This window comes from Heliangelus exortis, chromosome 1, assembly GCF_036169615.1.
Source record: "Heliangelus exortis chromosome 1, bHelExo1.hap1, whole genome shotgun sequence".
Lineage (NCBI taxonomy): Eukaryota > Metazoa > Chordata > Aves > Apodiformes > Trochilidae > Heliangelus > Heliangelus exortis.
In genome coordinates this window covers 39,853,948-39,873,876 of record NC_092422.1, presented here as the reverse complement: position 1 = coordinate 39,873,876, position 19,929 = coordinate 39,853,948, and positions in this window count along the sequence as shown.

Below are 19,929 nucleotides of genomic sequence, written 5' to 3'. Positions count from 1 at the left end.
TCTAGAAAGCTTGACTTACTACATGAAGGTGAACCAAATACTTTAAAAGATCAACAAATTACATGGATTTTCTAAAACAGTACAAGACCACATGTGAATTTCACAATTACTCTGAAGTGCATTTCTATCTTAAAACCATATGAATGGTTCTGTACCTACTAACACTTTTCAGTTCTATGTTTCTTAAGTTCAGTGCTCTTTCTCTATTAATGAGCTCTAAAAAATGACAGGTGATCACTACACAGTTCTAATAATAAGATATTGAAAGCATTGGATCATGTCCTCTGAGAGAAAAAGATCTGCAAGATGTCAAACAGAATTAGCAATGAAACTGAACCTAAAAATACAAAAAAGGAAAAAGAAAAAAAAAAAGAAAAAAATTAGTTAATGAGATTAAATAACTCCCTCCACTCTGAAGAAGTACCATCATATGTTTGATTTTGTGACACTGAAAATATTGGGTTCCCACAATTCAAGAAAGAGGTGAACAGACTGGAGAGGGTCCAATGGAGGGCCACAAATATGATCAAAAACTGAAGAACCCACACTATGAGCAAAGACTGAAGGATTTAGGTCTTTTCTTCCTGATGAAAGGAAGAACTTCTTCATAGTAATCTAAGAACAAGGAACCACATGGAGAAGACAAGGGGCAACAGATTTTTCATTTCAAAGCAAGAAAGACTTTTTATTTTATAAGGAGAAAAATCAGTCACTGGAACAGCCTCACAAGGAACTTCATAGAGTCTCCATCACTGGAGGTTTTCAAGGTGCAATTAGACAGGGTGCCAGATAATCCCATTTAGGTTCCCTTCCCCATGGAAGGCTGGACCAGATGATCTTTCAAGGTCCCTTCAAATCTGGGTGTCCTAGGATTCTATTTTTTGATGAATTGGTTCATTTGCTGTGCCCTTCAGTGAGCTATGGAAATGTATAATCATTTGGCAATACTGAGAAAATGCTCACTAATACTTGCAGCCATGTATTCTCAGTTTTGTTTTCTGGAGATGCTTTTGGTATTACAAGGAGTTATCTGTGTCTCTGCTTTCAGCCGTGTGCTTTTCTAGCTGAATCTGACTTTGCCAGTACTTTCTCTGTCGTCCACATTATCCTAGCCCTACATTGTGGACCTGCAGGATGCTTGAAATAGCCACGATTTCCAGTCCAAAGCTTCTGTTGCTTGACAGATTTGCTTCAAAAATATTAATCTGGCCATGTATATCATTTGTTAAACCTCTAAAAATACCAGCTCGCTGAAATGTTCACTCAACCCTGATTTTATCGAAGGAATTTCCTGTGATATAAGCCTCTAATCCAGAAGTCTTATGAACTTAATTAAATTCAACAAAAAGAAACTATGACAACTACATAATTGAAACATTTTGCTTAGTTTGGGGAAAAAAAAAAAAAAAAAAAAAAAAAGAAGTTTTAAAGAAATTCAAATTGGTTTAAGCAGACTAAAGCTATAGAAAAAATTGTTCTTAAGTTCCTAGCAAAGTTTTTCCAGAAAACCCAGAAGAAGGTTGCTGCAGGCCTGGTGATGTATGGGACTGGCAGTATGTTACATTAATGTCCTAAGAATTGACATGTATATTATAAAGGGTAGTTATAAGTTCTAACAGTTGTGAACGAAGGAAACATCAGACAAGTATAAGGCCAAAGCATCATTATTAAGACAGATTTCATTAGCCTTATACAAAAGTAACCTAAAACACAGAATGTGCAGTAACAGGCTGAAATCTGATGACTGCACAAAACTGGAAAATATGTCAAAATGAATGAGGTGGACACTAAAGTAAAGAGCAGTTGGAAAGGCTAAGACCGAGGACAGATATATGGTTATGAAATAATACAGAAAAATGTAAGATAAAGACACTCAAGATGAAAAGAAAGATTTTCAATTTCCAAACAGCAATACAGAAAATATAGGGGTAGTGGAATATATCACATAAACCTTTGACCCATTGCTTATAAGCAGTAAATTGTAAGAAAGTGAAACTAGGGCCACATAAGAAGGCTTGGGAAATGTAATTGAGTGGGAATCATTTGACTGATGTAGAAATGGGACCAGGAAAATTGTGTTATATGTTGGGCATAAACCCCACAAATAACGGGTTACAAATATCAAATAAGGTAATTCTGATAAGAACTTAATGTTATCTTGGGAGAGATTTCATTTCTGCATATATCTCCATAAAAAAAATAAAGCTGACATAACCCAGGTAGTTTTCACTTGTTTTTAGATAGCATTCTGATTACTTTTACCAATACCTCAAGTAGTTTATCATATTATATTGTTCAATTCAGTGAATGTAAGGTCACTGATGTTCACCTTTTGGGAAGAAAATTCTTGTCCCAGCTTTTTGATAAATGGCTGCATCCAACCCCCATGCCTAACCTCCCCAGGCTGTTATCATTATACTTTTGCTGTAGGTTTCCCCTCGAAACAAGTTGTCCTTTATGCAGAGGTATGCTCAGTTTTGAAGCTGCTGCACCCAGGACCTAGTTTATCCTAGATCTGGTTGTTCTGCCTTCAGTTTGAGCAGCAGAAGTAAGATATCTCAGCAACAGTCAAGAAATGTGTGTCCAGGAAGATAGAAAAAAATTTGGTTTTAAGTGCCTGGTTCTTCCTCTCTAAAAATTTCTGTCCTCCTTCCTCCTCTAATGATCCTGGGGCCACAGAACCCCAGAATGATCTTTCTGTTCCCTCATCATCTATGAAGTTTCCTTTTCTAGAAAATTTAACTAGTTTATTACCTCAGCATTGAATAAGAGGGTTACACTTCTGTTTTACTTCCCTGAGATTGTTTTGTGAACTGGTGGGAGTGTCTGGTGTATGCACCCCAGTACACCCCCAGTTTAAATCCCTACACACTGTCAGCTGAAGCTCTGGACGAGAATGTGCCTAATTGTTCCTGGTTCTTCTGCCCATCTTTAGATATCTCATGTTGTCATGCACACATGAAATCAATGCAGAATATAAACAAGATAAAAATTATGGATTGACTCCACACCATCCTCATTTACCTGCATGTCTCTCACATGAGCATACGATTTACCAGCAGGTAGTTGAGTGAATTTCAATGTAACCTAACAGATAAAGCAAAGTCATTTGACACACTGAACAATTTGAAATATTTGTAATGTTTTAACTATAATTAATAAGTGTGGTTGACAGGTTTTTGTGAAATAGTACAGTGGAAAACACAGAGCAAAGGCAGTGGAATTTTTTTTTGCTTTTTTTTTTTTTTTTTTTAAGAGATCCACTTTTTATAGTAATTGGGATATAAACACCTAAAATCAGAATTTTATACTAAAAGGGCAAGCTAACCTTACTAATGGTGATTACTCACTGTATAATAGAAAAGGAAATAAAAGCTTTTTTATAAAATGTATCAAATCCTAAGAGTGCTGTTAAACTCATTAAAGAAAAAATGAAGTTAGAGAAACCAGTCTTATTTTTTTTCACTCCCAGTAGAGTTCATTTCTACTTCAACAACTAAGCCAAGGTCACATTTAACTCACTTCAATTTCACCCAGTGCACAAGCTAATGTCAATAGTACAGCTGCCATGCAGAGCTAAAGACTGATGGTTAGACAAAGCCATTTACACAAGGCTGGGTCTTTCATCTTCTCTCAGCTAGTGACATAAGAAAGCACTGAGGTTATTCTCAACTAGAGACTAAAACTGGCATATTAGAAAAAATGTTATTCTCCTTAGCTGTCACACAAAGGATCTGAAGAAATGTAGAAATGTTTTTTTCCTTGGTCATCTAGGGAGATCACAAAGTGACTCTAATAGCCTTCACTCTGAAATTTTCACATGGTTTAAGTGATTGCCAAGTCTGATATTTTCCATTTACACTTCATTGCCATCAGAAAAAGAAAAAAATCAATATACCTACCTACTCAAGTGTGTCACAGGATGAGCTTATAAAAGAAGACATCAGTCTTTTTAGGGCATGAAAAATATACTTATTCAAATATATCTTATTTAAAATGACATAAATTGCAGTGGTTAGTCAAGATTCGATTTCCTCTAAAATATAAGACTTAAAATATTCCCTGACTTGCCAAGGAATAAGAATCCTTCAAACTGTTGATATGTACAAATGTACTCGTTTTCTCTTGTAAGTTATACCAGCCCCAGTGTACCAATATTAGTGACTATCTTGAGGAATTTTAAAAGGGAGGTGAGATCTAACGTATTATCACATTTCTTTGAGATGGTACAAATAACTGGAACCTTGCCAAAACATGGGAGCACCAGGGTTTTTTATTATTTCAATTTTGCTATGTATATGAATTTGAGTTGCCTTAGTTTGTTGGCCTTAATATGATTCCACGTGATGCCATGCAGCACTAACAAGCTCAAACACCCTAAGCAGAGATATCTGCCCTCGTGTGCTACAGCTCTTACGTATCTTATCTGTGCTGTTGCAGATTTCTAGCAATTTCCATGCAACAATATCCAATGTCTCTGGTTTTGATTAATAAAATATCATAGGTACGATAGAATCATCTTGTCAAAGATTTGACTGCTTGGCCACTGTCAAGAACATTTGACAAGGGAGAGCCAAATTGGTCCCTGACTGTTCTGCTCTCAATGGAAGCTGAAAGGTCATCATTCACCTTATGATGTCTTTTCAACCCCATTATCTTTTCTACATTGTTTTAGCACCTCTCTCTGGCAAGATGTTGAAGAACTGAGATGGTATTTCAGGCTATCTGCCAGCAAGTGTTAAATAATAATGGAATTTGTTTGCTTACAAATTGTGCAATTGAATTTAGAGACTGAGCAGGTCACCTCTGATTGTTCCCATCCCTATCTGGTCAATCATCTAAAACTGCAGAATTACTAGGGTCAATCCTGAAACTCTTTCCCCTGTGTGGTAGCACAACATACCAACCATCCAGCTACTAGGCCATCCCCCACAGTTACAAGTATTTCAAGGTCAATTTATCAATTTAACAGCTTCATCTTCTTAATCACTAAACTTCTGTCTCTTTGAGCTTGTGCTGAAAGACTGTGGCTGCTAATTAAAATGGAGCTTTACTAGCAAGTACACAAATTAGATCCTGTCAGTAAGTTTATTCTAACTATTGGTCATTTCTAAATGCCTTTTTAATCCCCTAATTTTTACATTAAAATTCAAAAGCCTAACAATCTTAATCACCCCTACATCAAATTCATCATTAAGAACAGGAAGCCAGATGGTATAATTTTGATTTACCGGACTTCAGCGTGAATTAATGTACTGAGTGCCGATAATGAATACATCAAACCTGATATTGCAGAAACCTATGAATCTGGCATGTTAAATTAATAACACACTTTGCACAATGAAAGCATGTAAGCTCATATAAAACCAAGGAGTAATGATCCCTTTTATTTTAAATGGTCTTTATTAGCCTGCAGTTTTGACTCCTAAAAAAAAAAAAAAAAAAAAAAAAAAAAGAAAAGATGAACTCTGTGCTGCTTTAGAAAGTTCTGTGTTTCATAGCTGTTCTTTTTTATGTAGGCATGAAACAAAGAGAAAATAAAAATCTACATGATTACAAAATCTATAGTTGTGAAAGACATGGTAGAGGAGAAAGGGATCCAGTGAATCAACCATATTCATTACATTAATGTTAAAATGATGGTTTGATGGTTGAAAGTTTGACTGGCATGATGAAATTCACTTATCCCAAAATGTTATAGTGCAATGTTTATTACATGGGACAAATGTTCATCACATGGAGTGTGTAATGAATTATGCAGATTATGACTGGTTCTTTCTTTTGTCTTTTTCTTTCTAATGTGTATTGCATGTTGTTCCCATTTCCTCTTGCACTGTACGGTCACTATGACGCTGAGTAACATTTTGTTGCAATGGAGGAAATTGGGTTTACTCAAAAATGGAACAAAGATACATTTGAAAACATATGCTATTAAAACAGTACCAGGTAAGCAAGATCCATGCCTCCCACATTTTCTGATTATATAGTTACTGTATAGTATGTAGAGACTATCATTTCTGAAACAAAATTGATGGACAGTGATTTTAGATATTCCTGAACAGAACCGTGAGTAGCTTGTGTGAGAGGTTCCATAAAACGGAATTTACTTAAATACATCACTTCTGAGTGTATAATTATATATTTACTTAGTGCAAGTTAAAAGTATGGCAGCTGTTTCATATTCTAGTGGTCCTATGAATACAAGAACCCAACCTAATTTCTTCTCACATCAAAGACGAAATTGCTTAATGACAGCAGAAGCGGCATCAAATACTCCTCTAGAGGATCTGCAGCTTCCTTTTCTGTTATGTAGTGGCAACACAAATAGAAGTAGATTCTCCAATATAAATTCTAGCTCCGAAGTATGCCTGAGTTATACAACTGGCAAATGAAATGCACTTTGGAATGGTTTTATACTGCATGATCAATACACAAATTGTATTTATACTGAGTGAACAATACACAAATTGTAGGCCCGTGGAATATCTACTGCAATGCCAGAAAGGCAGGATGAGAGTGGGCTCTGTTCTGGAAACCACAGACTGTTTGCTATAAAAGCATTTATAGAGTTAGAAGTTGCCTGAGCAGGATGAAGCTGACTGAATAGGTTAACATAAGCATAAACATTTATCTGACTGTATTCTGTCCCTCAATCTCCACACAGCAGGTCAATGTTTCAACAGCCTCAGTGTAAGAAGTATATTCAATATAGCCAGGGTAGGGTAATACTGGAGGAAATGCTGCAAACCTGAATTAGGTCCTACTTTCAAGCTAGATTTCCTTATTGCACAAGTGTTTTCTTGCACTTAGCACAGTGGCATATTTTTCATATTGCTTAGAGATAAAGTGATGAGATTGATTACTAAACAAAACAGGGATGCATCACAGCTTTGTGTAGCAAGGATATAAAAAGCCTCTTATGCCTCTTCTTTAGATATTTTAGTGGTTATAGACTTCAAAGAAGTAGTACTTTACTAATATTTGGAGAGAGAGGAAGAAGATAGTTGTTCCCAAAAAATAAATTTTCACTGCAAACCACTCTAGCAATTGAACAGAATAAGTCATTTGTTCATGGATAGAAATATTTCTCACTCTTAAATCTCTAGCTGAAGCTCATTTGACAAACCTATTATAAAATGAATAAATGTAGCTCTGTGTGATTTGTCCATTGTCAACATGTTAACACACTTTATTTGAAGGTAGATTGATGAAGGGTGGCTGAAGGAGTTTACCCTCCTGAGTTAAAGAATAGAAAACCCTTTTTTCTTAGCATTTTTCTTTTTTTCTTAGAAGTTCACAAGAGTAGATATACAATTATCCTCGACTTGCTGATGCAAAGGAACAGAGCATTTAGTTTCTTGTCACTGTCTCTGAAATTCCTAAAGGTACAATTAGCATTTCATTTGACATAATGTTGAAAGGTTCATAGATTGATCTTCCCTAAAATGCAGCAAGAATTTTTTGAAATGCAAATTTTGACATTTATTAACTTTTATTCCAGATCTGTTTATAGACTGTAAAACTGTGCATACATTTAACTCAAAGAAGCTAAAAGGACAATGTTTAGGTGGATACTCTGTGTTATAATAAAAGTCTATTTTATTGTTTCAACAATGAAATTTTTATTATCAGAGATTTATGATATCAGCACAGCACTTTTTACTGCATGATTCACAGTGTTTTTATAGATGTATATTCAACAAAACAAGGAGAGAAATTGTACTGCAGTGCTCTCTCTCAGGAGTGCATTTCCCCATTGAAATAATGTCAGCAGTTTTCCACCTTCAAAGCCCTATGTTTTCAAATCAATTAACAATTCTAATTGTGCTGGAACAGTTGTTCACTTAGCTTGGCAAATGGGACAGGAAACATTATTTCCTTTCTTTGCCTAAAATGAAGACTTTAATCTTCTGAACCATATTTAACATATAAAAAACACACAGCTGAAAAGTTAGGCAGTTTGGAAACTCACTCAATTGTAAAGATTGTTTTTCTCAGTGTTCAGGCCTCGGTAGAAGAGTGGAGCAAGAGCACTACAGCTTCCCCTCTGGGTGCCAGCAAACTATCTTAGGATTCGTTCTGAATATTTCAAGTGAGATTTGTATCTATCTGGACAGCTGCAAGAGTTATTGCTTTTGCAAGAAGGTAAAACAAACACTGATTCTGACCAAACTAGTGATACCAGAATGCAGATCTGTATCATGTTACGCAGGGCTGACATAAAGTAAGTCATACAACATGCCAGAGCCAAGACTTAAAGGCCAAATTTACATTCCATTTTATTTATATACATATATATTGCAAGCTTGGATAGTGGCATAGTGAAAGATATAATTACTGTGACTTCATGCAGAGACTAACATCCTGCAGTTAGAATAAATACGCCTGTTTCTTCTGCTAACCCCAAAGCCATTTACCAGATGGGAAAAATAATATTACCTCATTTAACAAATGGGACAATCTTGTGGTACAATGTAGAATCATGCAATAAGCCCTTTTCTGGATTAAAGAAGTCAAGGACCTTGCAGTTGAACATTATGCATAGTGCTTCATATTAAACAAAATGAGAATCCTCTAGCAAAAATAATTACAAAAAAAAAAAAAAAGAAGTACAAATATGACTTTAAGGTTGTATCTTTTCATAACACACTTGCATTACTCAGGAGGTCACAAAAACAGTGACAATTTATATTGTTTATAACAAGAGAAGTACTCAGTACTGATTATCTATATGAACGACCTGGTGAGTGTTAACACATGTATTCAGCTCAATGAATTCACTTAACTTTGTGTATGAACTTGCCAAAAACATGGTCATGCTTTGTGCATGAAACTCCTGGATGGTTAGAACATCATTTTTACCACAACTTTAGCCATGTCTTAGTGCATTCTGAGAAGTCTTCACATGCACAACATTGTTGTAGACACTGCTTCTAACATGATAGAGGTAGAAAAAAGGGATTTTGGGGTCTGGGTTTGGCTTGGGTTTTTTTTTTCTATTATTCTGTGGATCTTTTAAATTTCATCATTGTTTCTTTGTTCGCTTCTGTGATGGTGCATTTAGACAGGAGGGGGTCAAATGGCAGCAAACTTTTAGGAAATGATTAGGAGTTCAATGTCTGAGGCTGAATGCATTTGAGAACAGTTTTTTCCCATCTCTTCCTCTGTTTAACACTGATTCAATTGTTGTGCATCTTCATGACTAAACTTAATTGCTCACTGCTGAGATGGAGAATACTTTTTTATTGCACAATTTTAATTATTCACTGATGAGGAAACTGTCTCATTTGTTGCTGGAGGAATGGCATCATGCAAAGATATGGGTTCTGGTGTAAGTGTCAAGTTTCTGATTCAGAGCCTGAAGCTTGACCCAAAACAGAGTGAAAACTAGGTATAACTCATCTGAAAGTAGGAAACCCCTGGTCTGGTGAAGAAAAGACTGTGAGAAATAGGTGGGTGATTGTCAGCACCTACCTGCAATTCATGAAATGATAATAGCATTTGACAGGGATTTTTTTGTTTGTTTGTTTGCCTTATCATCATGCACCTCGCTGCAGAGCTTAGTTATCAGTTCCCTGTTTTGTAAATGATTAATTAAGCCAGACATTCAGGGTACTTAGTCACTGTGACTACAGCATCTAAATTCAAGAAAGCCTGCCTTCCATCCAAGGCTGCCAAGTCTTCACTTTTCCTGTCCTCTCAGTAGTGATGAGTAGTCACAACACCTAAACTAAGTAATGATAGGTGACAATATTCGTGTGATTTGCTCAAAGATTTTATCTAAGCTGGTAGCAGAGATTACAGGTACTGTGTGCACAGCAGTGTGCTACTGCAGATGCAGAGATATGTTTCATCCTGGCTAACTATGCTTTTGGAGCAGTACTTGTCCTAAGAATAGACTTAGGCACCTAGATGGAGACTCAGGTGGAAATAAAATCAAAGCAGCACACAGAAATATTGTTGCTCACAGGATACCTTGATTTATCACTTTTTAAGAACAGCAGGAGGCACACTATGATTCCCTAGTTCCTGGCTAATATTCCTTTCCCTTTCAGAAATGGAGTCTTTACTTAAGTTTGCCTGGGTCTCCACTTAGGTTTCACGCCAATTTTGTTTCAACACTACCATAAATTTCCCATAAAATACAAAGCAAATCAAGAAAAAGTTTAGTGTTCTTTTTTTTCCCTATGACAACTGTCTGGAGCATCCATACAGGCAGTCACATCCTCACAAGAGAAGGTTCTAGTCACTAGGGCTGTAACATTTGTTAACACCTTGGTTGAATATGAATGCTTAGGGTACCTATTTTAGAGGGAGACCCCTGTGTTTCTTGTCCCTAGATGTAGCCACATATCTGGGTTTTGCATTCAACAATCTTTGCTGGTATCTTGGGGGAAAGAACCTAGAATTACTCAGCAGCCCTACTCTCCAGGCTAGAAAAACATGTTCCCAGCTTGCTCTTCCTTTCTGGCCCAAGAAATCTCAAATCCACCTTGACACAGTAAGGCATATTTTACAGTCAGGTTAAAATGAGGCCAATTTCTTCCAACATGTATTTAGCTTTCAAGACTGAAGCGTCTGCAACAGAAATGTAAAAAGTTTGTGTCCCAAAAGCTTATCTTTTTCCCAGTTTCTATCAGCTCATGTAATACATTCTGCTATCCCTTTTTAGAAACCTCATATTTTTTCTTGCATGATTTCTTAGGGAGGGTGAACAATGCTCCTTCCCCAGAGCAGGCCTGTTCTCCTGAATAAAATATAACAGCAGAGCAAGCTTCTGCACAGAATCCTTGCTGTCCACACTGCTTAACTCTGTTCATACCCTATTTATGCTGCCTGCAGGGTAAATCTGCTCTGAAGGAGACTAGTCCTAAGGAGTATTAAATCTGCCAGTCAGAGCCTTGTGGCCTCAAAGCCAGAGAGTGGTCTTTGACCCCTTATTATTTACTGTTACAGATACACCCAAACTGACTCCAGTGCTCTGCTGTGAGAAACAGGTTTGAGAAGTGTGCTGTGAATAGCACACTAAGATATACTAAGAATACACTAAGATATCTTTTTATTTTAACAGGAAGGAAAGACATTATTACGTTGTTTAGGGGAAAGGAAAAGAATAAAAAGAATAACTGTTTTTCTTCAAAACTCAGGTTTGCAGTGTGGATTCTTAGGTGGGAAAGGGCCTTTCCAAATTTTTTCAGTGAAACATCTCAACTTTAGGCAGGAATAGGGCTTCAGCTTATTTTTGCCACTCGTGTTTCTCACTTGCTCATTTTAGCTATTCTGGGTATCTCCCTTCAAGAGAGGAGAGCATCTCAGATACCTAATGTAACATAATGAATTCTGAGGTGGAAACACTGCTCAGTGTCAGGAACTATGGTTTCTGTATCTGCTCTTTCCCAAAACTCCTACTGTCTCAGTTTGACCTTGAACAAGCATCCTTGACCTGGAAGCTGCAGCTCATGAGAAGCCTCCTTCTTTCTCTTTTGCACCTCTGAAGAAGAACAAGCTATTCACTTATGGTATGCTGCAAGGTTCAGTCACTTTATGGTCAATTCTCAAATGTATGTGAGAAGATTGTCTGGGTTATGGATTGTAAGTGCCATGCTTTAAAAATAAAAGAAATCCTTTTCTGCCCTCATTCCATGCTTAGTCTCATTCTTAAAAGGTAAATATACTAAACAGAATGTGCTAGCATTTTCTGTATGTGTGGTTTGTTTTATCCATGCTTATCTATATTTGCTTATCCTGCCCTCTCCTCTCTCACTGTTCTTGGAGAGCTGACAGTGTTTATGCTTGAAATCCACTACTATAGAGTTACATGGGGGTTTGTAGCTGAAGTACCCTGAACATCTGCAGCACTGTAAAAACAGTTGTCATGCTTTGGGATGGCTTAGTCTTGACCATTCCTTGCCCTTTCCAGTGTGTAACTCATTCCTACAATTCCTTTTTTTTTCCCCTATCCTATGTACCTGTGAGAAATTGATTACTTTTGATAGAACTTTTGATTGATGTTGACTTGGAAAGATATCTGAGCTTTTCAAATTTTGCTTCAGTGTTTTTAGTGCTTTGTACTGTGGTAATTGTGTAACACTTAAATATTATAGGTGCCTGAGAAAAGAAATAAATGAAAGTGTGGTATGAAATGTTATCCTCCTCTGTTTTTCTTTGTATATTTTCATTTATTTAATGAATAGCTTGCATTTTTCAACCGATATTTGTTCAGTATTTAGCATAATCATAATTTGGGGATTTCTATACTGAATGTTTTTTATTTTTATATGAAGTATTGTATGACACTTATTCCAACCAAGTTGATTGTTTTTCCTGTCATTTATTTATTATATTTCAGTGTAACTGAGATACACATCATAATAATAGGATGATCACAGGCTTATTGATCTTATTTTAATTCTTCAGAATTTTCTTAAAATATGAAGTTAGAAAAATGGTTGCTTTCCTTTTTGTTACTTATGTTTATTGTCCACATTCTTATCTAATGAAAATATTTCATCTTCTTTTATAGAATTATAGACAGTTAACATAAATTAAAAAATTGTATTTCTGGGCCTCATGCACAAATATGCAAGTGTCTTTAATATTCTGATTTTAAAAAGATCTTTTAAAAAGATCACCTTTTGTAGAGCTTAATCTCTCAGAGGGAATACAATGGTTGCTTGGATAATGATTACATTTGTGCTATTAGATTAAAAAAAAGATTAAAAAGCTGTGAATAGGTGCATAGAAAATGTTTTTAATCCAGTTGAAGCTAATATGTAATTCTTCTAAATAGAACAATGTTTATAACACAATAATTGTGAAAGATTTTTTTTAATTTAATATTCATACTGCACATGCTACAGGCCATAGGTGCAACAAAAATTTTGTTTTATTAAAACATATAAACATACTTTCAGTGTCATATCTAGGAACAGAGACTTGATATTCTGGCCCCAAGGTCTGATACAGTGCACCCTGTAGGAAACAGTAACCACTACACATTATTTGAAAATAATGCACTTGATTTTCCTTTAAAAAGTACTCTGAAAACCAAAGCATTTTCATTTATTTCATCTATTTTAGTGGCTGAAAAACTGAGGCACAATATTAGAGTAAAAATGTGTCAGTTCACAGAATAGTGAGGAGTTGGAAGGGACCTCTGAGAATCACCTAGTCCACCCCCCTGGTAGAGCAGGATCCCCTAGAGCTGGTTTGAGAAGAATAGATCCAGGCAGGTCTTGAATGTCTCCAGGGATGGAGACTCCACAACGTCCCTGGGCAATCTCTTCCAGTGTTGTGTTACCCTCAGAGTGAAGAAGTATTTTCTCATATTTAATTTAAATTTCTTTTCTGTTAGTTTGTGTCCATTACCCCTTGTTCTGTCACTGGACATCACAGAGAAGAGTCTGGGCCCATCCTCCTGAGACCCATCCTTCAGATATTTAGAAACACTGATAAGATCCCTCCTCAGCCTTTTTTTCTCTAAGCTAAACAACCCAAGGTCTCTTAGCTTTTCCTCATAGGGCAGATGCTCCAATCTCTTGATCATCTTAGTGGCCCTGTGTTAGAATCTCTCCAGTAATCCTCTGTCCTTCTTGAACAGGGGAGCCCAGAACTTCACACAGGACTACAGCTGAGGCCTCACCAGAACAGAGCAGAGTGGGAGGATAACCTCCCTCAACCCATTAACCACATTCTTCTAATGGACCCCAGGATGGCATTGGCCCTCATGGCTGCCAGGGCACAATTGTTGCCTCATGGTGAGCCTGTTGTCCACCATAGCTACCAGGTCTTTTTCCCCAGAGATGCTTTCAAGCAGGTCAACACCTCACCTGTAGTAGTGCATGCAGTTATTCCTCCCTAGATGAAGTACACTTGCCTTCATAGAACTTCATTTGATTTCTTCTCCAACCTGTCCAGGTCATGCTGGATAGCAGCACAGCCCTCTGGCATGTCAGCCACCCCTCCCAGTTTTGTATCATCAGTGAACTTGCTGGTGATCCACTCTATCCCCTCATCCAGGTCATTGACCAATGTATTGAATAAGACTTGACCCAGCACCAAGCCCTGAGGGACACCACTGGTCACCAGTCTCCAGCCTGACAAACAAAGAAGGTCTGGCCAAAGAGGCTGGGGGCAGCCTTGTCTGTACTGACCATGATATAACAGAGTTCAGTATTCTGAGGGAATTCTTTATTTGTTAATACAAAGTCAAGCAACACAACTCTCCCTGTTGGTTCTTCAACCACCTGCAACAGAAAGTTGTCATCAAGACACTGCAGAACTCTTTGGACTGAGGATGCCTGGCTGTCTGTTCTTTCCAACTAATATCAGGGTGACTGAAGTCACCCATGAGCACCAGGGTATGCGACCTGGAGGCTACTTCCAGTTGTATGTAAAAGGCCTCATCAACAACTTTTTCGTTAGGTTGCCTGTAATAGGCACCTACAACAGTATCATTCCTGTGTGCATGCCCTGTAACTCTTACCCACAGGCTCTCAACTCTTTTTTCACCCTCCCCTGGGTTAAGTTTAATGCATTCTAGGTCCTCACTCACAGAGCAGCTCCACCACCTCATCCTGTTGGTCTATCTTTCCTAAAAAGCACAGAACCATCTATGACAACATTCCAGTCACACGAGCCATTCCACCACTTCTCTGTAATTGCAATGAGATCATGGCCCTGCGTGCTCACCCAGATTTCTAGTTCATCCTCTTTATCCTCCATGCTTTTTGCTTGGTATATAGAATCTTCAAGGGCTTAATGGAGTAAGAAGGTGACTGTGAAGAAGAGGAACCACTGTGGCTGTGCCCTTGTGCCCTGTGGTTGTTTTGCTCTATTTGCCCATTTGCTGCAATGTCACAGACATTACTGTGTCAGACCCTCCCCCATCCCTGACAACTTTAGTTGAATTAAGCCCTCCTGATTAAGTTGGTGAATCTACCTCCAAAGATTTTCTTGCCTCTTTGAGGCAAGACAGTTGTCCCAAGGGAAGTGCCCAAAGGCAATGAGAAGCTGGTTTTGACACCATGGCATTTTCAGTGGTCTATAGTGGGCTCAGTAGCATCTTCTAATATCCTTCGTTTTCCCATGATCCTTTTGTCAGGCCTTTTTAATGGCTTCTGTCTAGACTTTGTTTTGGATGCAGCCCCAAATTCAGTGTTTATGAGAAATATTGAAATCCATGAGGGAATTTTTCAGCTGAGTCGCTTTTCTGATTATTAATTCTGTTATTTAGTAAGTGTGTTCACGTGTGTTGGGAATTCTGTCAGTAGCTTGTACTAAAAAAATCAAAGATTCACCAATCTTTTTTATTTCCCTCATTAGTCATGCAAAGTGTTTATCATGTAATTATGATACTATATAAAAATTAAAACGTCAAAAAATAAAAATAAATAATTTCAGCACTTTATTAAACTAGAGGGAGGGGGACATGTGTCCTTCATGGTCCCCCTGTAAGTCTGTAGGGGAAAGGATTAAGGGGGAGGAGGAGTAGGTTGGAAAACCAGAGAATTTGCCTGGCAGACCTTTCCTCAGAACTGCTTCTTCTTGGATGACATCAGTATTATACATTGCTGATTTAGACTGTGATCCAACAAATATTCACATACTTGTCCCTTTTTTTTTTTTTTTTTTTAAAAACTGACTGAATTTCATAAATTATGAATTTCATAAATTCAGTCTGTTTGCAAGATTAAGCCTTCCAATGGATAGGTTTATCATAGAAATAGAGACGTTTGTTACTTTTTTTCCCATTTTTATTCATCTGATAAATCTAAACAAGTAGTATTACAGGAATGTTTAATGAGAGAACATACCAATGTTAATAAAAATCTAGATATGTTAAATTATTTTTCACTGCTTAATTTGAGCACCATTGTGTACTGTCTTCCCATACTATTGGGCACTCGTTACTGTCAAAACATGTCTTGAGATATATATATATAATAAGGCCACATATAACCATTCACTACTGAATTATTGTGTATAGCAGGAGTGCAGAAACTTTGCACCTGTCAGCTCTGGCTGATTTTCAAAATTGTGTGGAAGTGTCAAAAAAATGACCTGCCAGTCTGTGCTAGTGATTAAGGTCCCACTCAGATTCTTCAGTGATTTAAAAAGGGTGTTTATCCTTGAAGGGTTATTTCTGTATGAATCTGTCCATCTCATACCTACCATGTGAAAGGTTTACTGTCTGAATTAGGGATAAAATGATAGCTCCAATGACAGTAGCACAGCACTCTCTATTTTGCAGCTAGTTTGAAATCACACAGGATGAAATACCAGCCCTATTGAAGTCAGTGTGAGTTTTGTTATTGATTTTCAACCTAAACTATTTCAGCTGATTAGCTGTATCTGCTGAGGGCCTGCATTTTAATAGTCAGGTGTTTTTTCTGAGGTTGTTCCATGAAGGAACAACGAATTTTTCCTAACTTTAAGCACCAGGGACTTGCCCAGGCTAGGCTTCCTAAAACCTGTGTAGGTCCTCGAATCACTGAGTCATTGAACAGTGTGCATTGGAAGGGACCTTAAAGATCACCTATTTCCAACCCCTCTGTCATGGGCAGGGACACCTCCCACTCAACCAGATTGCTCAGAGCCCCATCCACCCTGGCCTTGAACACTTCCAGGGAGGGGGCAGCTAAAGCTTCTCTGGGCAACAAGATCCACAGTCCTCTTGAGAGATTGGCTCACAACACCTACATTAACCTCTCTCTTCAAAGTCTTCTCTAAAAGAATGTATTTCCCTTCATGTTTGTTGAACATACACTGAGCCTGGGAAGATCACAGACCTGAGTAGATGCTGAGGTTAGACCATAGAAACTGTACACCCATCCAGGGCATTATGACTGTGTAATGAGGGATGCTGCATGGCAGGCAAAGAGCTATTCTCAGTGCTTGTGAGGAGATGGCTAGGTGTGTCATGGCCTTTTCTACACCTTGAAAATAGGATTAGTCAATTTTCTCAGCTGAGGTTCAGATATTTCTTGCATCCAGAGAAAGAAAATACCTAGGAAAGATAAATCAAGGTCAATGTCTTTTTCTCAACTTCATTTCTTGGCAGTCTGAGGGAGGGCATGACATTAAGTTCAGTGATGCTCTGGGTATAGGAGTGGTGAGGCTGATGTGGCCTCTTAACACTAAAGGCATTCCAAAAAGAGCATTTTGATCCATGTATTTGTGTCAACAAATGATGTTATACTGGTTATACAGAAACCAAAGATTCACCTGGCCTGCTACTGATCTCGCCACAGTACACACCATGACAGTGCAACAGTCACTGAACATCTTGTGGCTTATTCAAAGAATCCAGCACTCAGAGGCATTGAAAAGCAGTATTGACTTAAAACCAGGGTGTCTGTGTTCAGTAGGACACATAACCTCCTGACAGAGGTTTTCAGATACTGACAGTGTTTGAAACATCTACAAATGCTCCACAGGCCCAAAGAACCACTCCTGTGGGGGTTAACACTGAGCAACCCTATTTTAGCTGCAAAAAGGGACAAAGGCATCATTCTCATCTCTCTCCTACTGTCATCTATTCTGGAAAATAGTTATGTATTTACAGAAGCAAATGAAATACCAGAGATACTGGGTGAAGTCATGCTTGCTCTGAATAGGTAAATGTTCCAGCCTTTTGGTGGGACCAAGCCTTTATCTAACAGGCTTAGAAATTTGAACAATTAATTGTTCAAATTGTCTTGTAGGACGTAATTTAGAAAGCATTGAGCATCTCTTGCATGCAAGTACAAAATCTCATTCATTTCTTCCCCAAGAGAGGTTTGGGTGTTGTGGGTTTTTTTTCTGCTTCTTTGTTTTTCTTTTTTCCCACAATAATGTAAGGTCTTTTGAGGGGCCTTCTTCCTGATGAGGAGGAGTGTGCTACATCCATCATGAAGATATAATATCAAGAGACTGTTAGCTGGGATTTTGCCCAACACTTTCTCCAGACCCTCTAGGCTGGCATCAAATTATCATATTTTTATAAGCACATCTTCCTCAACATGCAGCTTGTTTCCTTGGGCCTGTGCTCTGGTTTCTAAAATCTGATATAGCTTCTATAGCATTTTTTGTAGGCTTTTATGGGAGAGGAGTTCAGTCAGATTTATGCCAACTTCTTTCTCCACATGCTAAAATGATATAAAATAAAATCAAGTACAATTATATTTTATAATGCAGTTTTCAGAATTTCTTAATTGTACTGCACCTGTAGTGTAGACTTTAACCACGTTTTAGACACAAACATTAGAAATCATCTGAAGTCTCTGCTTAGAGATTTCCTTTAGAAGACATTTGCTGATTATACCTGACTTGTTTTTCTGTGTCACTGCAAAGACAAAGTAAATGCTGATTAAAGCAATTAAAACTTTCCTTTGTTTGCAAAAAGAGATGTATTCAGATATGGCTTTTTTCTTTGTAGACATCTTAATAAGCACCAGCAGATTGAAATGAAATCTGTCATCAGTTATATTTTCTCTTAGACTAACTGTCTACTTCACATACATATTAAGAAAGATTTGTTACCAAAGCTTCCTTATTTGTTTTCTATTTGTTGCTGTAAAATGGTAAATGTTGAAATAACACTAGATCTATCAATCTGATAATATAATGCAATACATGTGACAGCTGAAGAGAGGAAAAAATGTAATGACTTATATAGTATTTGGAGTAGTGCATTTTTTTGTTGTGATGCTTTTCTTCAAAAACACAACTGTGCTGCTTGGGTGTCTGCCACCATGGAGGGATATAAAGCATTATTGTGGATGGAGAATTCAGCTTTAGCAGAATATAAATTAACTGCCGTGTAAATATAAACATCAATTAAGTTCTGTCACTTGTTAAATATTTATTTACTAAAATGATTTAAGCAGAAAAGCTTGCTGAGGGGAAAATTGTCTCCTTCTATCTCTATATTGCTGGTACCTCTTAGGAGCCTGTTTTGTTTCTATTGTTGCTTTATTTATAATCTCTGTGTGGTTGCAGAGCAACTGAAGCAGCTGAAAATTTAAGGTGCATCTCTCACCAGCACTGAGCAGAATTAGCCATGTAACACCCATTAATGCTAATGGGAGTTAAGCAGATAAATATCTTGCATCAACAGCTAAGTGGGTTCACATTTCCTAAGGTGACACACACTTCATCTGTGCAACCCGAATATGGTTGTACCTGACAAGATCAGAGCTGTACTTAGATAAAGAGGGCAAAAATGAAGCTTCTGCAATGTATGTATTATTTTATTCAGATTACCTCATCAGAATAAACTCTCAATAGCTTTCAAGGGAAGGTTAGGTTTACACAAATTCACAGGGAAACACTGTTGAGTTGCGTGTTCTTTTTCCACTCTTGGCTGGAGGATATGTCAAGAGATACTTATGACACGCAGTAGTCCCTCATTTTTTCTCATACTATCTACATTATTCAAAAATGGGTTTTCTTTCACTTCTATTGTCATAAAATAAGTACAAAAGAATGAAGTCTCATGAAACAGGAGCTACAAAATGAGTCATTTATACGACTGAAATACCCATATCATCATTTTTCTTTTCTGAAAGGATAATTCTGTTACCCTCATTTACTCTTTGTGTTACACAGGATCCCGTATTTATTTGACTCAGGCAGCGGAGAATTATTTCAGCAAGAACCTAGTTATTTTTTTCAAATGTCTGTAAAAAAAGCAGAAAAAAATTTAGTCCTCCTCTTGGATATACAGATTGTTTGGAAGAGAAGGAGGTCCTACAATGAAACTTTCTGGTTTGTGGCTTAACTTTTTTTTCAAGTCAGGTTTAAAGTACAGAACACTTCAAACTGATGTATAAAAATGAGTGAAATTAGATACACACATACAAGAAGACACTCACAAGTTCTAAGCAAACATTAAAATATTGAAATCCACGTGCAGAAAACCAGCTCCCTGGAACCATGCAGAAATCT